General features: G+C 61.5%; 1 non-coding gene across 1 annotated transcript; it reads right to left on the reverse strand.

Annotated features, from left to right (window-relative positions):
- Nucleotides 1-771: 771 nt before the first annotated feature.
- Nucleotides 772-2,585, reverse strand: LOC136441063 (small subunit ribosomal RNA). The gene has a single exon (XR_010756783.1). It is a non-coding gene; the product is annotated as a small subunit ribosomal RNA (ribosomal RNA).
- Between the last annotated feature and the right edge of the window lie 2,415 nt (nt 2,586-5,000).

The following is a 5,000-nucleotide window of genomic DNA, read 5'->3' on the forward strand; positions in this document are numbered from 1 at the left end:
AACCGGGACCCCGCCGCGAAGACCGCTGCGCCCCCTCGACAAAACCCGGCCGGGAAATTAGAGCCGAGGGGTCGATTGCGCCCGCCCTTCTCTTGAAGACCTCGGGGAGTGGAGCAGTCGGTCGAGACCGCCGGTGGCTGGCCGGCGGCGACCGAGAGCAGTCCTCCCCTCTGCCCAAAGGAGGCCTTGGACCGCGGGACGCCCGCTCGAAGTCCGACGCTTAAGGACAGGTCACTCGTCCGCAAGATGGATTGCATCGAGTCAGAGACCGAAAACGCCGCGCCGGGGTGCCGGGGAGGAGCCGTCCTCACCTAGGCCCCGCCGTGAGACTAGCAACTCAACCCCATTCCGCGCAAACCCACGACGCGACGCCCCTCCGCCAGGATATAGGTGCCCCCACTTGCGCTCGCCCGCCCAAGACTTTTCGCCGGGAGGACCTGACTCAGTCCTCGACCAGGCTACTCGGGGCGGCTCGCTGGTTTAGCAGGGTATAGGGAACGACGGGCTCACACTGAAGGCGCCCGACCAACGTTCCAAGGGGGCTGCCGGGTCCCGCCGCCAAGCGGGTCGGCATGGCGCTCCTGGCTCTCCGCCCGCGCTCCTCCGCGAAGGAGGAGCGATTGGCGCGAGAGCAACCGTCGGAGCGCCACCTTGTCGAGGCGGTAAGGAAGAGTGAGGGTCGGAGCGGGAGGCCGGGGGCACCAGAGCCCGCTCCTTGCCACGAGTTTGGTGTGAAGTCGACGACGCGAGCGCCTCGCTTCTTCGTTTCGGTAATGATCCTTCCGCAGGTTCACCTACGGAAACCTTGTTACGACTTTTACTTCCTCTAAATGGTCAAGTTTGATCGGCTTCTCGGCGCTCCTCCAGACCGTTGCCGGCCGAGAGGGGCCGATCGACTGGCCTCACTAAACCATTCAATCGGTAGTAGCGACGGGCGGTGTGTACAAAGGGCAGGGACGTAATCAACGCGCGCTGATGACACGCATCTACTGGGAATTCCTCGTTCATGGGAGATAATTGCAATCCCCGATCCCTAGCACGAAGGCGGTTCAGCAGGTTACCCGCACCTTTCGGCGAAGGCGAAAGACTCGCTGATGCCTTCATTGTAGCGCGCGTGCGGCCCCGGACATCTAAGGGCATCACAGACCTGTTATTGCTCCATCTCGTCCGGCTTACTGCCGGCTGTCCCTCTAAGAAGTTGCGGCCGATCGCGCGGGATCGCCGAACTAGTTAGCATGCCAGAGTCTCGTTCGTTATCGGGATTAGCCAGACAAATCGCTCCACCAACTAAGAACGGCCATGCACCACCACCCACAGAATCAAGAAAGAGCTCTCAATCTGTCAATCCTTACTGTGTCCGGGCCGGGTGAGTTTCCCCGTGTTGAGTCAAATTAAGCCGCAGGCTCCACTCCTGGTGGTGCCCTTCCGTCAATTCCTTTAAGTTCCAGCTTTGCAACCATACTTCCCCCGGAACCCGAAAACTCAGGTTTCCCGGGAGCTGCCCATCGGGTCATCGAAGTAACGCCGGCGGATCGCTGGTTGGCATCGTTTATGGTTGTGACTAGGGCGGTATCTGATCGCCTTCGCGCCCACAACTTTCGTTCTTGATCAATGAAAACATTCTTGGCAAATGCTTTCGCAGTGGTTCGTCTTGCGGCGATCCAAGAATTTCACCTCTCCCGCCGCAATACGAATGCCCCCGTCCGTCCCTCTTGATCATTACCTCACGTTCCGAAAACCAACGAAATAGAACCGAGGTCCTATTCCATTATTCCATGCACCACTATTCAGGCGCCAGGCCTGCTTTGAACACTCTAATTTTTCAAAGTAAACGCTCCGGCACCCCGAGGCACTCAGTTAAGAGCACCAAGGAGAATCCGGCGGGGAGGGCCGGGACGAGCAGTGACACGCCTCGCGGCGGACCGCAAGCCCGGTCCCAAGATCCAACTACGAGCTTTTTAACCGCAACAACTTTAATATACGCTATTGGAGCTGGAATTACCGCGGCTGCTGGCACCAGACTTGCCCTCCAATAGATCCTCGTTAAAGGATTTAAAGTGTACCCATTCCAATTACGGGGCCTCGAAAGAGTCCCGTATTGTTATTTTTCGTCACTACCTCCCCGAGTCGGGAGTGGGTAATTTGCGCGCCTGCTGCCTTCCTTGGTTGTGGTAGCCGTTTCTCAGGCTCCCTCTCCGGAACCGAACCCTGATTCCCCGTCACCCGTTGCCACCATGGTAGGCACAGAACCTACCATCGAAAGTTGATAGGGCAGACATTCGAATGATCTGTCGCCGGTGCGAAGACCGTGCGATCGGCTGGGTTATCCAGAGTCACCAAAGGGACCGGGGCGAACCCCGGGTCGGTCTTGGTCTGATAAATGCACGCCAGACCGTGAGGTCGGCGCTTCTTCCGCATGTATTAGCTCTAGAATTACCACAGTTATCCATGTAGGATGTGACGATCAAAGGAACCATAACTGATTTAATGAGCCATTCGCAGTTTCACTGGGACAGTTTAAACTTGCACGTGCATGGCTTAATCTTTGAGACAAGCATATGACTACTGGCAGGATCAACCAGGTAGCGAGGACGCCGAGGGCGGCGAAAGAGCGGTCGCCGCCGGGAGAGGACCGCCGCGGCCGCGGGGCAGCGCGGGAAGACCCGCAACTGCCGCCGCCGCCACACGGTCCCGCTCGACCGGAGCGCCGAGCGCCGCCGAGTCCGTCGCTGCCGTGAGGTGGGAACGCGCCGTGGAGATGGCCGCGAACCCTCGGGAGCCTGAGCGCAGAACTCCCGGCCACACCTGACCGTTGCTTCCCTTCAACGCCCGAGCCGTCCCGTCAGGAACGGTCCCGCACTCTCACGACCGGACGCGTCCGCCGGCAAGGCGGACGGCCGGGTCTCGAACCGCCGAGTCCGCAAGGCGTACTCGCACGCAGACGGAAGGGGCGAGCCGTCGCCGTTGGGTCCGCCGCCGCAGCGGCGGGGACCCGGGCTGCCCTCCGCGGAGGGCCTGCCCCGGCGCTGGTTCCGGACGCCCGTCGGCACGCCCGTCCTCGCCCGCAGGAGCGGAGGAGCGGGGCGCCTTCCAAGCCGGTTGTCGACCTCCGGCTGCCCCTCGCGGGGAGTGGCAGCCTGGTCGGCGGGGTAGCAAAACGACTGGCGAGAGAGTGTGCGATTGCTCGCCGTCGATTCCCGAGCTAGTCAAAAAACGACCACTCTCTCAAGGTAGGTTGAGCGACCCACGACATGGTCAGACACCCTACAGAGCACTTTTTTGAAAAACCACCGCAAGTCGGCCACGGGGTAGGCTTCGGGGGCAACGGGAGACCGGCCCCGCCGGCCGGGGGGAGACCCGTCCCGGTCGACCCCGTTGCTCGGCCGCCCGCTCCACCCCCGCCTCCCCGGGCCCCGCCCCACACCGGACGGACCCTGCTCGCTCGCCCGGCGGGCCCGGGGCGCCCTCCGGGGCGGTCGGAGTCGGGCGGGGCGGGGCGCTCACTCCCCCCGCCGACACCCGCCCAGGCGCCCGGTGCCAAGTCCGATGGAGCCGGCCGACGGGGCAAAGTCACCGGACGACCCCGTCTTTCTCCACGCAGGGGTCTGGCCCGTGCCGCGCCGGCCCCGTCCGCACCCTCCCGGACCCGCTGGCCCCCAGCCGCCGTCCGCTACGGGCTCTGGAAGAGTTGCCTAGTCAAAAAACGACCACTCCTCTCAAGGTAGGATCGGCGACCTACACCTTGGTCAGACACCCTGGCGAAATCCGAAGTCGGGGCAGGCCGGAAAGTCGCATGCCGTCGTGTAGCAGGCGGCCTCGGAGCGGGGAAACACCAAACGCGGTCCGCCCGGCGGCTTCCTTCGGCCGTCAGCGCCGGCCGACCCGGCCGCCAATGCTTAAGAGATGGTGGGCTACATAGGAGCGACCTGAAGAGTCGGGCTTTGTCACAGGATCGGAGTGAGTCCCCGCAGCTCTTGCGGCCCTTCTCGCGAAATCGGAGTGAGTCACAAAGCTCTTGCGGGCTTTCTCCAAAGATCGGAGTCAGCGACGGAAGGTCTTGACGGGCTTTCTCCAAGGATCGGAGTCAGCGACCGAAGGTCTTAACGGGCTTTCTCCAAGGATCGGAGTCAGCGACCGAAGGTCTTAACGGGCTTTCTCGCAGGATCGGAGTCAGCGACCGAAGGTCTTTACGGGCTTTCTCCAAAGATCGGAGTCAGCGACCGAAGGTCTTAACGGGCTTTCTCCAAGGATCGGAGTCAGCGACCGAAGGTCTTAACGGGCTTTCTCCAAGGATCGGAGGTCAGCGACCGAAGGTCTTAACGGGCTTTCTCCAAGGATCGGAGTCAGCGACCAAAGGTCTTAACGGGCTTTCTCGCAGGATCGGAGTCAGCGACCGAAGGTCTTTACGGGCTTTCTCCAAGGATCGGAGTCAGCGACCGAAGGTCTTACGGGCTTTCTCGCAGGATCGGAGGTCAGCGACCGAAGGTCTTTACGGGCTTTCTCCAAAGATCGGAGTCAGCGACCGAAGGTCTTAACGGGCTTTCTCCAAGGATCGGAGTCAGCGACCGAAGGTCTTAACGGGCTTTCTCCAAGGATCGGAGGTCAGCGACCGAAGGTCTTAACGGGCTTTCTCCAAGGATCGGAGTCAGCGACCAAAGGTCTTAACGGGCTTTCTCGCAGGATCGGAGTCAGCGACCGAAGGTCTTTACGGGCTTTCTCCAAGGATCGGAGTCAGCGACCGAAGGTCTTTACGGGCTTTCTCCAAGGATCGGAGTCAGCGACCGAAGGTCTTAACGGGCTTTCTCCAAGGATCGGAGTCAGCGACCAAAGGTCTTAACGGGCTTTCTCGCAGGATCGGAGTCAGCGACCGAAGGTCTTTACGGGCTTTCTCCAAGGATCGGAGTCAGCGACCGAAGGTCTTAACGGGCTTTCTCGCAGGATCGGAGTCAGCGACCGAAGGTCTTTACGGGCTTTCTCCAAAGATCGGAGTCAGCGACCGA

The sequence above is a fragment of the Branchiostoma lanceolatum genome, chromosome 8, assembly GCF_035083965.1.
Source record: "Branchiostoma lanceolatum isolate klBraLanc5 chromosome 8, klBraLanc5.hap2, whole genome shotgun sequence".
NCBI lineage: Eukaryota > Metazoa > Chordata > Leptocardii > Amphioxiformes > Branchiostomatidae > Branchiostoma > Branchiostoma lanceolatum.